The following is an 18,617-nucleotide window of genomic DNA, read 5'->3' as shown; positions in this document are numbered from 1 at the left end:
AGAAGTCAGTAGATATGGAGGATAAAATGCAGAGCTCTAATATAGAAAGCACCAGGAGAAGAGAATAGAGAAAACTAAAGAAGCAATATTTGAACAGATGATGGCTGAGAATTTTCCAAACATGCAGAAAAATATGAATCGTCAGATTACAAAGGCCCAGCAGGCATCATTTGGAAGTTAAAAAAAATAATCTCAGTTTGACCCACATTATAATGAAACCACAGAGCATTAAGGGAAAAAGAGAAAAACATAAAAGATGCTTTCTAGAAATACACTGTCTACAAAGGACAATCAGATTGACAGCAGACTTCTCATCAGTAGTAACAGAAAATATTACCAAAATGTGGAGCAAAAAATAACTGTAAACTTAGAATTCTATCGCAAAAGAGAGAGGGTGAAAAAAAAATAGTTTCAGACATTAAAAGCTTTTTATAAGGTAATATAAATTTTTTTATAGAGAAATTTTACTATCCGCAGCCATTATTGAAAGCAATACTAAAGATGTACTTAAACAGGAAGAAAATCAAACCCAAGAGGAAGCAGTGAACAAAGCAAAAATGAGCAAGGATATTCATAGCAGGGTAGTGAATATCAGTAATAACTGATTGTAAAATTAGTAAGTATAATAACAATAAGAATGTGTTTAAAAACTTGTGTGATGAGACAGTACAGGGTATCCTATATAGAGTACAGACTCTGAAGCCAGACTGGGTTTGAATACGAACCAAAGTTCCCCTTAAAACTAAAAATAATGACTAAAGAACACTCATGACATCAAAGGAATATAATTTACTTTTTTGTCTTTGTTGACTAACTGTCATCTTTAATAGATCAACAAAAGAAGATCAATACAGGGGCTAAAAAGAAAGACAAGTGTGATTTTCAGACCAGTTGAACTTTTGTTACAAGTCTTAAGCGAAAGATATTCAGAAAGATAATCTTCATATTGTTCAAGCAAATTTTTCATGGATGGCTAGTTTGGATATTCAATCAGAAATTAAGTATGTTATGTATTTGTAAAACAATTTCTATCTTTTTATAATATTCTTCTGTAGAAATGCTATCAGACAGAAGACAGAAAGGTAAAGGAATAAAACTGTTTTGGAGACAGCTAGCCCACTAGGCCAGGAAGAGAACTAATATCCTGGATTAATAAAGTTGACAAGTTTCTTTTAGTCTCTTATATTAACAGTAGCCATAGAACAGAATTAAGGCTTGCTTGATTTCTTTGGGTGACAGCCAAAAAACTGTTGCAATTCAATTATATGCTTAGTTCTGTAAGTATTTAAGTGCTTACTATATGCTAATTTGCAGTGAATTGCTTCTATCTAAAATCACCTCCTTCCTATCATTTTACAATGATGGAATGAATCCCTGACCCCTTCAGAATCCCAAAAGGATGGCCACCAAGTTCAGTCTTGTACTTTTTGGATAACTAGCTCAATTTCAAACACAATGGGCTTTTCTTTGGGTTGAAAAGATTCCACCAAATGGTTTTCACTTGGCAAGCAATACCTTACTCCTGTCTCACCAGGATCTCCCCTTTTTGTGAGTCATTTCTATTTGACTGCTAATAACTATCATTTCTAAGGCTTTGGTTATTTTACTCCATTCACTCTCTAAGTATTTCCCTCTTTCATTATTTTGGGAAGGTTTACTTAAGTCAGAATAAGTGTTATCACCATGCATTCACTTAACTAATATATACTGGGCAATCATCACATGCCAGGCTCTGCACTGGTCAGATCATGTTATGCTTCTGCTCAAACCCTCTTAGGTTTCTCATCTCCTTCTGAGAAAAGCCCAAGTCTTTACCATGATATACAAGCCTACCTTCCCATCATCCTCCACAATCTCTCTGACCTCTCTGTTATTCTCACTCTCACTCTGCTCTGCTTACACTGGCCTTCTTGCCGTTCCTCTAACAGGACAGGAATATTCTCACCTTAGAATTTTGTGTTTGCTGTTGTCTCTGCCTGAATCACCCAGATAGCCACATGATTCCCTCCTTCACCTCTCACTTTACTCAAATGACAGCAAGGATTTCCCTGACCTTACATTAGATTACATTATCAGTCTCAATTTTTCACTCCTCTGTAGTAGCATTACATATCCACACTCTGGCCTTATGGTGGCCAAAATGTACATCCTTGCCCCCAGACTTTAGACTTGACCATGTGATTTGCTATTGCCACTGGGAAGTTACTGGACATGATTCAAGCAGACTTAAAATGGTTTGTACTACTAGTCCTGGGCTCTTATACTCCTGCTTTTTGCCATGGAGGCTAACATGATTTGATATTCCACTGGTGCCAGAAAAATGGGAGACACATGGAACATACCTGAAACTGAGCCATAAACTGGAGTCAAATCTAGCCTGGATTATTTCAACCTCAGGAAACCCACAGATATGTCTGGTGTTGAAAGGCCACTGATTTTTAGGTGGTTTGGTACAAACATTAGTGTGAAAATAGCAAAGAGAAAGTGAAAACAACTGCCAACGTCCAGATGATCCTCATCCCCTTTCCTTATTTATTTTTCTTCATAGAAGTACTTAAGTTTAAACTACTATATATTTTATTTATTTGTTTATTGTCTATCCTCCGGCACACAGAAACATACATGCACATATGCACACAAATAAAAGTTCTATGAAGGAAGTAATTTTTGTCCATTTTGTTTATTGTTATCATCCCTGCATGACAAAGGATCTGGCACATAACAGGTACTCAACAAACATTTTGCTGAATGAATAAATAAACAATACAAAGTCCCTGCACTCATGAAACTTACACTTTAGTGGGAAAAGCCAGAGAGTTAACAACTACACAAATAATAAGATAGTTGTGAGTGTTATGAGGAAAATAAAACAGAGGAATGAAACAGAAAATGTTGGAGTACAAGGAAGAAGGGTGTATAGATGATTAAAAAATTGTCAACAGGGGGTGCCACGTAAGCTGAGTCCAAATAAAGAGCCCTGCATACAGCTGGGAGAAGACCATACTATGCAAAACTGAGAATACAATGACACTGAGGCAAGAGTAGGAGGAGACAAAGAAGAGGCAGACAAACACCCTATCACTAGGGCTTCATGGGCCTCAGAATAGTCTTTGGATTTCATTCTAATTACAGTTGAAAGCCTTTGGAAAGGTTTATGCAGGAAAATGATTTATTTTTAAGGTCACTTAGTTTATTATATGGATTGTAAAGGGCAAGAAAGGAAGTAGGGAGACAAGTACAGTGGTCAGGTTCAGGATAGAGGTGGTGGAGGGGTTGGGATATCTTTTGAAAGTAGAAGCAGCAGGACTGACTGACTGACTGACTGACTGAATGGATGTGGCATACAAGAGAAGGAGAGGCATCTGGAGGCTGGAGAAAAAGGAATCAAGGATGACCACTTAGTTTCTGGTCTGAAAAATTTACCAAATGTTAGTTTCATTAATTGAGTTGAAGATGAGCAGTTATGGGGTAAAAGACATCATGAGCTCTATATTATACATTTATTGATCAACTCCTCTATACAGGGTTGTGCTACACAGATGACACAGGTACCTGTTCTGAAGAACACTTATGCCTTTGTCAGTTGCTAAACAGAATCAATAGTTTCACAGCTAACTGTATAATACTGGACTCAACTCAGACAAAAATAAATAAATAAAACAGTTCAAGGAAGATGTTTTTACTCTCCTTCCCTCCTTATTAAAAGAATCCTGGTTTGTTTTTTTAGTTTAGTTTGGTTGAGGCAGCTATGTGACCAGTTAAAGATACTTATCTCATGTACCACTTACGATATTTAAAAAAAAGGGGGGAGAAGAGAACACATATTTGAATCATATACATTTAAAAAATTTCTAGAAGGATAAAAAAGAGACTAATACCAGTGGTTACCTGTTTCTTGTGGGGGGGCAGTGTATGAAAGTGGAAGGATGAAGGAGGTGTGATATGAAAGGGAGTTCTCACTAATCTACCCTTCTATACTTTGATGTTTTAAGTTTGAGACTGTATTGGCTATTTAAAAAAAAAAAGAAATAATTAAAAAAAAATACTCACCTTCCATAGGTATGTATGTGTGTATACACACACACACACACCCCCCACACTGTGGAATACTACTCAGCCATAAAAAAGAATGAAATTTTGCCATGTGCAACGACATGGATAGACTTGGAAGGTATTATGCTTAGTGAAAGAACTCAGACAGAGAAAGACAAATACTATATGTTATCACTTGTACGTGGAATCTGAAAAAAAAAAAAGCTACTGAATACAACAAAAATGAATGAGACTCACAGATATAGAAAACAAACGAGTGGTTACCAGTGGGGAAAGGGAAGGGGGGAGGAACAAGATAGGGACAGAGGATTAAAAGGTACAAACTATTATTTATAAAATAAATAAGCTACAAGGATATATTGTACAGTACAAGGTATATGGCCAATATTTTATAATAATTATAAATGGAGTATAATCATTAAAAACTGTGACTCCCTATGTTATATACCTGAAACTTATATAATATTGTAAATCAACTATACCTCAATAAAAAAAATACCTCCTCAGATTCCCTCACAAGCAGGAATGATCATGTGACAGTACTAGCCAATGAGATATAAATGAAAGTCCCTGAGGACAGTTTCACTTTCTTGATAAACACAAGGCTAGCAAGATAAATTTTGCCCTTTGTTATTCCTCCTTTCTCCTTACTTGGGATGTAGATACAATGCCTGCAGTCAGAACAAGCATTTTGACTGGAAAAACAAAAGCTACACACTAACTATGGAAGAGCAGGAAATTACCAGAAAGAACCTGGGTCTTTGATGACTTCCTCAAGTAGATGAACCAGCTCTGAACTGCCTACTTCTGGACTATTTCTTTGATTTTTTTTTTTAATTAAAAAATTTTTTTTTGGCTGTGTTGGGTCTTTGTTGCTGCACGTGGACTTTCTCTAGTTGCAGCGGACGGGGGCTACTCTTCATTGCGGTGCACAAGCTTCTCACTGCAGCGGTCTCTCTTGTTGCGGAGGATGGGCTCTAGGCCCGTGGGCTTCCGTAGTTGTGGCTCGCGGGCTCTAGAGCGCAAGCTCAGTAATTGTGGCGCATGGGCTTAGTTGCTCCGCAGCATGTGGGATCTTCCCAGAACAGGGATCGAACCTGTGTCCCCTGTATTGGCAGGCAGATACTTATCCACTGCGTCACCAGGGAAGCCCTGGACTACTTATTTGAAAATAAGGAAATAATATGGGAAATTGGAGAAAATATTGGATTAATCTACTGTAGTTAAGATAAAGTTGTAACTGATATAGTTTTAGAACCCACATTAAAGCTTGTACTATAATATAACCAATGGGTGGTCACAACAACAGTAAAATGTGTCATAAGGAACATAATATCCCCAAGGTACTTCTAAGTTAACTTCTAAAAATAGGATAGTATTAACAAGTAATCATAATTTCAAAGTCTCATAATTTACCCATTCTTGTATGTGTTTGTTTTCCTGGATTCCTCACATAAGCAATGTGTAAGTGTCCCTAGTGGTTTCTTATCTTATGTAAGTCATGGAAAGATACTGTGAAAAGCATAGGTTTGAGGATCTAAAGAGAATTCTGGTTCTTGGTCATGTAAAACCATACCTTTAGATACAGCTCAGGATTTGGTTTAAAATCACTCTGTTAACATTGTTTTTTTAAAATAAGCACTGCAGAGTAGATTTTTAACGTTACAAAGCCTCAAGTCCTACTATTTTAACGGAGAGGAATAGTTTAAGATAATGACAATGAGGATACATTTTAAGATGAAGATGATGATATTTTAAGAAGTAAGCTTGCAATAAGAATTATTCTTATGTTCAAGTTTGACTTACTGTTTTTAATTTCTTTCATAGAATGCTATCTTCCAAAAGCACTTATAAGAAGAGAAAATGTTTGTGTTAGAGACATCCTTTCAACCCCTCTCTACTTTGGAATGAGGTATGTCATTCAGTATAACACAGAGTTTGGTCCTTCTATTTATAACACTGCAGATATTAAAAGAAACATTTTCAAGAAACAGAGCTAGTGTAAAAATCAAATACTGCAGTGATAATGTCAGCACATTTCCTTCTAACTAAAAATAGAAAAAAATTTTATTTTATAGATTTTAAGTCATGTTTGTAATGTAAACTATCACATGCCCAGGATATTGTAAAAATGTCAAGAAAACTGAACTGATGTAGAAAACTTTTTCAAGTATTTGGATAAGAAAGAAAAGTAGAAGATTCCTACTCTGCTCTAAGTATAATCACTTACAATAGGTTGACCTTAACTATTAAGACTTGTCTGTGGAATTCATTCCCATGAAATTGACCAGATAATAGCAAGAAGTTTTGAATAGGTAAAAACTCTTGCTTATTCAGGAGGATATATTATTTCTGTGCTACAAGTGGCCATGTCAAATGGTTGCAAAATGACTTAGGCAATTCTGGAGAAGATTTTGATATCAGAACTTAGATTGGTAATACAGTTTTAAAATTACATGTTCTTGGAAATTAATAAAAATAGTCAAATCCAGGCAGGATTATAATCCAGGGAATCATTTAATCAAGATTTAGTGATATGAAAAATATAGTCCATCCAAATTTTATTTCTTATAGGAAAAGAAAGACTGAATTCAATTAAAACATTTAAAAATATTGATCAAAATGCCAGAGTACTGAAAGCTTATTAACTAAGCTTTAATAAGATAATTATTCCACATATTAACTAAGAAATGAGTGTTCTCTAAACAGTCCTTTGAGGAAGGATTTTGTTTTGCTGTTTGTTTTTTCCTTGGGCTTTGTGACTAGGAAGATTTTCTTGGGCTGATTCAGTCACATACATGTAGGCTGATCATCAGCTTTTGGGAAGAGTGGTACAAAATGCTCTAAGACTATTTGATTTCCATTTTGATGAAGCCATGTATATAAGAATTAAGGTATAAGCCTTAGTTAACTAAAGAAAATAGTCATCGGGGAAAAAAAGTGCATGACTGTAATTATCACATCTATGATGGTTGACAAATCCTGAAAACAATTTCATAAATGATAATACAATACACACTATATTCCTGAGAAAATATGTATGACATACATTGGTTATACATTTCATTCTTCTAAATGTATTATAGATTCTTAGACCTGGTAGTAAAAAGGAATATGCAACATGCTGAAGAAAAAAAAAAAAAAACAAACAATACCAAAGAATCCTAATAACCCTTCCAGGCTACCTTTCCACAAAAATTCCAACCTATAAACTCTGAAGCAAAAATTACTATCAGACTCAGCTTCTACACTTTGGCTTCTTAGTATTCTTTTCTTTCTTTTTTAATTAATTTTTATTGGAGAATGGTTGCTTTTTACACTGTTGTGTTAGCCTCCACTGCACAACAAAATGAATCAGCCATACACATACAGATATCCCCTCCCTTTTGAACTTCCCTTCCATTTAGGTTACCACAGTGCATTAGGGAGAGTTCCCTGTACTATACAGTATGTTCTCATCAGTTGTCTATTTTATACATAGTATCAATAATGTATATGTGTCAATCCCAGTCTCCCAATTCCTCCTACCCCACCCCTTTCCCCCTTGGTATCCATATATTTGTTCTCTACGTCTGTGTCTCTACATCTGCTTTGCAAATAAGATCATCTATACCATTTTTCTAGATTCCACATATATGCGTTAATATACTATATTTGCTTTTCTCTTTCTGACTTAGTTCACTCTGTATGACTCTCTAGGTCCATCCACGTCTCTACAAATGACCCAACTTCATTCCTTTTTATGGGTGAGTAATATTCCATTGTATACATGTACAAAACCCAAAGTTAGTATAAGGAAAGAAATCATAAAGATCATATCAGAAATAAATTAAATAGAAATGAAGAAAACAATAGCAAAGATCAATAAAACTAAAAGCTGGTTCTTTGAGAAGATAAACAAAATTGATAAACCTTTAGCCAGACTAATCAAGAAAGAAAGGGAGAGGACTCAAATCAGTAAAATTAGAAATGAAAAAGAAGTTACAACTGACACCATAGAAATACAAAGGATCATAATCTATGATCTTAGTTTTTTTTAGTTCAAGCCAAAGCAGTGGTCAATATCCTTAAGATTTGTAGGGAAAGAAGCAATCAGAAAAGGTACTTTGACTTCCAGTTTCAGTTACCTCCATGAGAATATACAGAGAGATGTCACATATTCCTAATATTCACATATTCCTACTTATATTCCATTAGTACCATTTCATTCTTCCTAGTGGTTAAGTCATTCCTTGGTAGTAAGCGAAAGGACACAGAAAGGTGCGTTAACTCTTTCAGGCCACTTGGTAACTATTTGGTATATAGCTACTAAAAGGCACTAAATGTACCCTTCAGCGCATGACTTACTATCTCAAGTCACTCAAGCACTAGGGGAAAAACACTCCATTGTTGGTTAACATTATGTATTGGGTTGGCCAAAAAGTTTATTCAGTTAGTGACACATTGTTCAATAAAATTCTTGGTGAAAATGAAAAATGTCTTTTTACTTAAAACTGAACAAACTTTCTGGCCAACCCAATACTAGATTTTGCTGCTATTTAAACTGGGTCTATGCAAAAGTTTTAGGAGATGATATTCAAATGCAAATATATATATATCAAAGGCTCTGAAAATAATAAAGCTATCAGGCAACCATTACGCTCCAGATTGTATTACACCTTAATAATGCAATCTTCTCAAATGTTTTCATGCAAAATGAGACGATTTGTTTAAGCCAATTGTGACAGTGACTTTAAAAACTGAAGAGGATGCACATGTGCACATACACACACACATATGCATACACACAAACATACAGCTTAATGTAGGAGAAATGGAGTAAGTATTTCATAAAGCATTAAAATGTATGTACAGATGTGATTAGAAGATACAGACTGTGAGATCAAATATCCATCTTAAAATTTCAGTGCTTTGGTAAGAGAAAAACAACATTGTTTTGCACTTAGAAACCTGTTTCTAATCAACTGAGCTACTCCTATGGGGTCAAATAAAAATGATTAGCTTATTAAAAGCATAGCTTTGCTATTTAATAAGCAAAAATGATTGAAAATTCTGCTCCAGATCCTGCTAATTTTAGTGTTTCTAGTTAAGCCTGCAAAATGGCATTCATTATTAGTGTCTAGATTCATTAACAATTCAATTTATAGATATTAATGCTTATAATGCATGCTTCGCTTGCCAAAACTTGAAGAGAAATTGTTTCAATTAGCTTTCATGGATCATGAATCCTACCGGCTGGGTATTTTTAGACAAAAGATACAAACACATCCCCAAGCAATGCTAATGCACAGCTGGGACTCGTGTGTAAGGTCACTTGAGCTAACAGTTTAAAAGGAAAAACAGTAAATGAGTTCTACCCAGATGAGCAAGACAGGAACAGTCTTCTGTTTCCAACCAAATATTTGAAAGGCATATATACACCTTGAGAAAAATGGCAACAGAATTATTTGCTTTTGAGATTTCTAGAAGATAAAACCATTAGACAGAAATTGGCAATCTAAACTCAGCAAGCAGTATCCAGCACATAAGACAACGTGGGAAGTCTCAGTGAGAGATCTTAAATTGTCCCTTTGTAGAAAAGAAAGGGGATTTCTTAGAAGTCTCAAGCTTAACAGAAATATAAATTCTGTCACTTGCACAAGGGCCATGCTCTAGGTAGAAGAATAAAAAAATAGATTGATGTCCGAAATGATCTAGAAGAGAATTGAGATTTAGAGAAAATTATTAATTCTCCATTTCATTTTGGGCAGCATAAAACTAGCTCAAAGTTGCTAATTAATGTCAATAGCAAAGAGCACCCTTAGGTAAAAGAGGGTTTTTGGAGGATCTCCACCTCTTCGAGGTACATTTCTTTCACACAAATCTTCATATAAATTGAGGACAGTAGCCCATCCTTGCACTTTTCACTTAGTGTAAAGTAGTGCAGTGTAGTGTAGTGAAGCCTAGCATAGCATAGCATCACGTCTCCATCCACGTGTGGTCTGTGGTTGTTCGTACCTTGGTATTTAGCAGAGTATGAAGAGAATAAGGTGACTTTCACCTTAAAACTAAGAGATATTTCATTTGTCTTCAATGAAATGCTGACCCACATCACATACTTAAGAACAGATTGAATAATCATTCTTGAGTGCCTCAAGAACAAGTCCAACTCCCTCAAGGATCTCTTGAGAGAATCTTAGAGAAGTTTAAAGTTAGTAGTATGAAATCAAAATTAGGTTTGAGAAAACCATGAGATTCCAGAAAACTAATGAAACACTAAACTCTAAGAACATTAATGTCATAAATGTACAGTTGGGAGAAAGAGAGCATGAAAAGCATATAAACTCTTCAGGAATATTTTAGATGAGGAAGTATGGAAAGATGTAAAATGTCTCTTCTAAAACTAACTGAACTTTGGATTAAGTCTTAGATACTGGTCTGGAGGAACAATAAATACATGTCTAGAAGAAATATTCATTTCATTATTATATTTTTTAGACTTAATAGTGGTATAACATCTCCATTGACAACTGGGAGTCTATTATAAATCATTACTGCCACAACAGACACTTAATAAAACTCACAAATATAAAGATTAAAATCTAGATTTCTGGGCTTCCCTGGTGGCGCAGTGGTTGAGAGTCTGCCTGCCTATGCAGGGGACGCGGGTTTGTGCCCCGGTCCGGGAAGATCCCACGTGCCGCAGAGCAGCTGGGCCCGTGAGCCATGGCCGCTGAGCCTGCGCGTCCAGAGCCTGTGCTCCACAACGGGAGAGGCCACAGAAGTGAGAGGTCCGCGTACCACAAAAAAAAAAAAAAAAATCTAGATTTCTGAAAAAAATGTAAATACAAACAAAAGGAAATCTGATTCCCTCTAGAAGGTTATAAAAACTAATGAATGAGAATGAATTAAAGGATGATGGGAGAAAATGGGAAAACAATTTAGAGGAAAAAAGTGAAAATCTCAGTTTTTGATAGAATAATTTGGAGAAAGATCTAAAAGACTGACAGAAAAAGGACTAGGCTGAAAGCAGTATGTATATGGGACTAAACACAAAAAAATGATGTAACCCATTTGTTTGTTCAGTCAGTATGATTGCAGAAACATATAAAGTGCATTTCCCACACTGCCAAATTCATAATAACTAAATTATTCTTGAAAAACTACAATTTATTTTTTAAGCCAAATAAGTTATTTAATAAGTTAATTGGCCCAAATGCACACACATAAACACACATACACCCAAAACAGAATGACAAAGGCCATGGTCACTGATGAAATCATTAGCACTACCACATTACTATTCAGGTCCATAATTCATTCTTTAGAGTCCATAGGGGCCTGGTTTGCTTTGCCACACTGAAAATAGAGAACAGCAGGGATCCCTGTTACAAGAAGCTCACTTCCCCATTCTTTCATAAGCTTCCTCCAGCTTTTAAGTGCTCTGATTATTCTTTTGTCTCTCTGTGGCTAACATATTACTTAAGGTACTTCTTCCTCCCTGCTCCTTCCATACCTCTATAATGGATGTAAAGGTCAATGACCCCCCCCTCAGGAATAGTAGTATTTTCAGCAAGGAGTGTGGTGAGGTAGTCATGGGATCCCCCATTTCTGTTAACAGACTTGAAGGCTATATTCCATCACTGAAAATCTAACCCAGGCTTCTGATGCTGAGAACTATATTTTCACATAATCTATACTACCTACAGAGCCAATGCATTTTAGGTTGTAAGCCAACAAAGGATGTTTTGAGGATGACAATATACAGCAATAAATATAACTGGGTATACAGATAATCAGAAATCCAAACTGGCATATATTAACATTACGGAGCAGTTTGAGAAGGTGGCTAAGTGGAGAGATCTTGAGCTAACTACATCTCATAATTTTGAGGAAACAAATTGGGTGGTGGGTGATAGTCAATACTACTTCACCCATAAGATAAACATTTCAGTGCTTTTCCTCTAATGACTTCCTAGAGGAACATAAAGGAAATTAGTTCAACGTAGTACTATGCAGAACAAATGACATAAATATTACAATTCCATGAAGGCAGGCATACCATCTTATTCACCAATGTATGCCCATGGCCAAGCCTAAAATAACGCCTGCCACATAGTATGCACTCAAATATTTGTTGAAATAATAGATATATTATTCCTCACAATATGCCCTAAGTTTCTTCTTACAGAAAACAAAATAATAGTAGCTTCTATCAAAGGTTGTTCATGAGGATTAAAAGAAACCAAGCAGTAATGTAAGATGATAACCTGAGGGGAAAGTGAAATCTGGTAAAGGGTATACCCAGACTCTGTACTATCTGTGCAACTTTTCTGTAAATCTAAAGTTATTCCAAGATAAAAAGTTCAGTTAAAAAAACATATCACGCAAAACACTTAAGCCAGCATCTGATATTTGGCTGGTATGATCAAGTATTTCCTGACCCTCCTCACAATATCACCCATGTACTCAGAGGAATCAACAGCATGCTAGCGATGTTGACCAAGAGGACTTACCAGCCAACTGACAAATCACAGTAGAGATTTGCTGGCTTTATCTATTTGTTGGTTAGTGCCTGAAACCCGTAATGGCCCTAAATTATTTTCAATATTCTCACTAGATACTACTGAAGGACTCTACCACTACCACCCCTCACTTTTTCTTTTTTTCTCTCTTACACTTTTTTACCCCATGGTAGTTTTATTTCTTTGTTGTCCTCCCAAGTGGTACCCATTGACACTTACTGGCATTTCTTGGTGGTGACTCCCAGTCTAACATGTGGTCACTAAAGCTACTGCTTTTGGAAGAGAAGAGTTAGACTTTATTAAAAATCTAACTCTGGGGTTTCCCTGGTGGCGCAGTGGTTGAGAGTCCACCTGCCGATGCAGGGGATAAGGGTTCGTACCCTGGTCTGGGAAGATCCCACATGCCGCAGAACGGCTAGGCCCGTGAGCCACGGCCGCTGAGCCTGCGCGTCCGGAGCCTGTGCTCCGCAACGGGAGAGGCCACAACAGTGAGAGGCCCGCGTACTGCAAAAAAAAAAAAAAAATCTAACTCTGGTTCCCAGACGTTCCAATGCCTTAAGCCTCATGTTCATGAATAGGATGGCAGCTCAGTTAAAATATAAAAATAATCATCCCGGGGCTTCCCTGGTGGCGCAGTGGTTGAGAGTCCGCCTGCCGATGCAGGGGACACGGGTTCGTGTCCCGGTCCGGGAGGATCCCACGTGCCGCGGAGCGGCTGGGCCAGTGAACCATGGCCGCTGAGCCTGCACGTCCAGAGCCTGTGCTCCGCGGCGGCAGAGGCCGCAACGGTGAGAGGCCCGCATACCGCAAAAAAAAAAAAAAAAAATCATCCCCTTGAAATGCAAATAAATGTTTCCACAGATAATTTTCCAAATAATGGTGAAATAATTGCCAAATTTCTACATCTACATATGAGAGTTTTGGTGGTATATTTATTCCTGCAACTGACAATTATTATATTTTTAAAGTTCTTTCAGAAAAAAGAATTGGTTCTTTCTAGACAGTAATCTTTTTTTATATCAGAAAGTTTGAAAAAAAAAAGATTTAACATTGATTATCAGTCTATCTCACTTCTGAAGAATATACAGAACCATTCTTGAAGGCTTCAAAGCAAAACAAATACAGTGAATGGAATCAATTTCCTCATAACTTCTACTAAAAACTGGAAATGAGTTACCATTTTTTAAAAAACCAACATTAATTTTAAAAACACTGCTTCCTTAAAGATGAAGTAAATGTTTTTAAAGAAAAATAAAACATTGATATAGTCAAAATATACTTTGCCTAGGCTTAAAATACATCAGAAATTACTACTTCTTTAAGTCAGAATCATAGAAACAAAAGATATGCTTTGACAACTCCCAATACTTTAAGCTATCTTCTTATAATGGAAACATGCTTATCTGCCTCCTTACTCACTTCCCATTCCCAGTCCAGGTCTTTGCTTTATCTAACTCTTTGCAAAACTGAAAGAAAATAAGGAGTAAAAATGAAAGTGAAACAAGAAGCTGTAAATATTTTCCATGGAAAAGGCTGTGAGGATATATTTAAACGTTAGCTAAGTTGGGGGAAAGTAGTATTTTACCTAGTCCAGTGGTTCTGGTTCAAATTTTGTGGATTCAGGATCTCCTTTATGCTCTTAAAATTACTGAGGACTCCAAAGAGTTTATGTGATTGTAACAATTACTATTTGCAATAATGGAAATTGAGAAAATTTAAAAATATTTACGAAATCATTTTAAAACAATAAATCACTACATATTAATGACACATTTTTATGAAAATAATAAATTCCCTATTCTAGAATATATACATATTTGTTTCCATACAAAAATAAGGTTTTATATCACGAGCATCAAGGGAAAGTGATGCTTCAGAAAGAAGTGCCATGTTTATTCCCACCTCAGGGGAGTGAAATAAAATGTACAAGTTTTACAAACCAGTTTGAGTTTGACAAACACAGAATCTTAAACAACAATTTTCTCATATTTTAATATAACATTTATGGGGTTTTTTGGTAAAAATTTATACTCAGGGAGACAAAATTGCATAATTGTCTGATTGTGATCAGAATAAGCATAGCATGGCTTCTACTTGGATACACTGGTTCTCACCTAGAAAAGCTCCAAGTTATCAATGACCTCATAATTAAAACAGCTTTTCTTCTGCTCAGAGTTCTTTAACTGGGTTGACTCTTTGGTAAGATATACTTCGAATTATATCTGTTAATAAAACCTGGACTGGGGTTCCCTTCAAATTAGCTGAACCTGAAGCTAATCCATAGTATTCTTAGAGACTCTGGATAAAAACATGTCCTATAGACAATTAAAAAAAGTCTTTAATCTGTTTTCACCAATAACCTCACAATAGGATTCAATATATTAGCATCTGGGGTTTCATTCAATACTGAATATTACTAAGAATTACTAGGATTTTCACCTTGTCAGATACAGCTAGCAACTAGACTTCCAAATAATTTTTTTTTACCTTGTACAACACAACTAGCATAGACTTCTACATAGAAAGGCAAAATTTAATGAAAGAAAGACTGATTTCTCCCTGTTTTATTTCTAGTCAGGTAAAAGCTTTATGTCTATCAAGTAAAGGGGTATATACCAATTTCACATGCATGAGACATGCACAGCATTTGCAGTAACCAGTGCTGTTACTCAAGTGTGCTTTAGCTGAAACTAAAGTAAGCTTCTGCTTTGCTGACAGTGTTACCTCACATAACATTGCAGTCTAACACTAATGATTACAAATTTGGCTGATTAGACTCTCTATGGGTGGGTCCCAGAAATCTGTACTTATTGAAAACTTCCCTGGTGATTCTAAGGTAGTCAATCAGACAAGTTTTTGGATTTAAACAGTACTGCTTCAGAATTAATAGAGAGCCATCAGTTATAGCATAGATTTTCATATCAAAATGTATTTTTCTTTAAAAAGAGAAACTCTATTAAACTAGCTAAACAAACACAACTGACAACCACAATGCTCCTTTTGGTTCCTTGAACAGTTAATTCAAGTTCATTCTCACCCGTTTTGCAAATGCTCTTGTCTCTGGCTGCAAAATTCTTTTTCATCACACCCCTTCCCCTTTCACCCAGCTCACTCTTCCTCTCAGCCTACTGGTCTCAGGGCAATCATTTTACTTTCCTAGCCTTCTTTAAGGATCCCTTGCCCCCCATCTCCAATTTCCTCTCCTTTATTTATCTTTTTCCTGTTCACTTCCTTTGTGCTACTTATAGTCTAGAATTATACTGTCAATTTATCTTTTTACTAACCAACAGTCTCTCCCCACTAAACGTTTTTCTTTTCACCATGATAATCCTACTGCCTAAAGCATTTGGTGGAGGGTAAGCTATATTAGCCAGGGATTTTGAGGGGCAGCAACAGACACCAATCCTAGTTAATTAAGCAGATAGGCTACCCAGTCAGAAACAAAACCCAAAGAAGCATGCCACAGAACTGGGCTGGTGAGGAAACTACTGTCTTTAGCTCTGGGTGTTTACACTGCTGACTCCACCAAAGTGGAGTCTGGTGAAACACTGCCATCTCTGGAAAGTGGATATGGCTTTATTCACTATTCTGCTGGCACAACAAACCATTAAAAACAAAATTCTGGTCCTTCACAACACCAGGTCCGATTAAAAAATTTGTCTGTTTGGCAGAGCTTAGGTTTGAGGCCTGCAGCCCTTTCAATAACATTGCATTTTCAGCCTCTACTGTGGTAGATGAGCTTGGCTTCATACAGAGGAGTTCCCAAATATAAGGGATTCAGCTAGCAGATGGCCAAGATGAAGGATAAATGTCTCCATTAATATAAGCTCTCAAGTATTTCTTGAATGAATAAATCATAAAACATATTCAAAAATATTATTAGAATAAGTTTTAAATAATGTAATCATGAATTTTCAAGTATTTAGCTGCTATCAATTAGTCTTTATTCTAATTCTGGTTTCCTCCTTCTAGACTTGAATAAAAAACACCTGCGCTTCCAAGCAGCTTGAATTTCCTTAACAGCAATATGAGAGACAATGTGAGATACTTTTCAAATTCCCCTTGGATGAAGGATTTGTTGCCCAGCTGCTGAGAGAGTGGTCAACCATCATCTGACAGGCCCTTCTATGATGGCCTCAACTGCAGAAACCCACATTCTCGAAGGTTGAGTCTCTTCTCAGGGCAGCCTGCATTCAACAACAGATCAAAATGGGAATATAAAGACTTGACCCTCTTGCCCCAACTCCAGATAACTCTACAAAGCTAGTCAAGGCCCAGAGTTCTTCATGGGGTCAGTCCAGGATGGCATTTGGCCTTCCGGCAGCTTGACTTTTCCTGCTACCCAGTCCTGCTCCCTTCCCCTGCCTTCACAAATGTTGACCCCAAGGGCACTCCTTAATAAACACTCTGCAAGCTAAACTCCCTTTCAGAGTCTACATCCTGGGGAGCCAGCCAGGGACAGTTAGTACCATTAGTGATTCAAGAAAGCAAGCATTCAGATAGAGTTTGGAACTGAAACACTCACCTCCTGGCTGACAGAAAAGTGGCATAAGGGAACTTTCTGAGGTGATGTAAGTACTGTATACTTAAATTGGGTTAGTATTTACATTTGTGTACACTTAAAATTTGTGTAAATTTGTTTAATAAAATAAACAATTTTAAGTAAAAATAAATAACTTTAAATTAAAAAAATAAAATGTTTATGTAATTTGTTTAATTTATTTTATTGTTTATAAATTATACCTCAAAAATATATAAAGAGAGAGAAGGCAGAAAATTAAGAGTATCTTATTGATTAGGTGGCTTCTAGTACCTTTCACAGGGGGCACTGACATATGATGTAAAAAAGATTGCAGAAAAGGAACAAATATCAGCTAATAGGCATCTGGTCTCCAATGGAAGGTGTTAGTAGTTTGGAAAGAAGACCTTTTGTGAGGCATTCTCATTGTGAGTATATAATTGATACAAATCTATTAAAGTTAAAGATGATTAGGTTCAACCAACAAATTGTTAAAATGAAATCATGTGTTTGCTGCCATATTCTATATGAATAAGATAAATCATTATCAAGACAGTACAGGTAGAACAAAGTAATTACCAGGATATTTTAATTTTCTCCCTTAAGCTAAATAGCTTTTCAACATAAATAAAAACAGCAGTTACCGCCTGAGAAACTATTTAGTGTTCAGTGTGCTCTTTTGATTTTGCTTCAAAATTCCAGTGAACACAGAACAAACAATTAAATTTGAGGGTGATACATAACTAAGCCTTTATCTAAATAAATACCTAATCATCTCAAGGATCAAAATTTGAACTCTTTGGTGGGCTTTTATTTAAAAATGTAAAGAAACTGATAGAACATTGAATATCCTCAACCAAAAATTAAATGGAAACCAAGAAATATCACCAAGAACCCTTTCTCTAGTTTTATTTTTAAATGCCGCTACTATATAGAATTCTGGATAATAAAATTTTTTAATTATATTTTTACTCTTCTTTCCCAGTACTTTCCCCTCCTCCTCCACCCCACAAAAAGTCCCTGATTTTAAACAAGTAGGATATAACACTGAAGTTACCTCATAGCTATGGTGTCTTTATTATTTTCAGAATATACATAGAAAAAATGGATTTGAGAAATAGCTTGCCTCAAGGAACAGTTCAGGTTGTAAAGCACTGAATAACCAAAGCAGGAATTCTCAACCTTACCTTCCTACTAACAGATTCTAGATTGTAGCCTGAAGAAAAATATGTACCTAAACATCCTATGCTGAAAAATTATTTAGCTTAGAAAATAAGTTAAACCTCCTTTATGCAGAAGCAGGTTTCTTGGTGTGATTTGAGGTTAGTGAGACAAAACCACTCCCTTATTAAGACATATCCAACTATGGAAATAATGTGCAGCTCCAAAATTAGTAACTGTTTTATTATTACCACAGTGTGGAAATAAAGTATGTTCTTTTGCTCTGTTATTCAATCTGGTTAATTATCCATGTAAAGTAAAGTTATTCCTCGCAATTCCAAAGCCAAAACTCTAACTTTAACATAGTTAAGGTTAAAAGA

The sequence above is a fragment of the Neophocaena asiaeorientalis genome, unplaced genomic scaffold, assembly GCF_003031525.2.
Source record: "Neophocaena asiaeorientalis asiaeorientalis breed wild unplaced genomic scaffold, Neophocaena_asiaeorientalis_V1.1 scaffold40, whole genome shotgun sequence".
Classification (NCBI taxonomy): Eukaryota; Metazoa; Chordata; class Mammalia; order Artiodactyla; family Phocoenidae; genus Neophocaena; species Neophocaena asiaeorientalis.
This window is presented reverse-complemented; position numbering follows the sequence as displayed.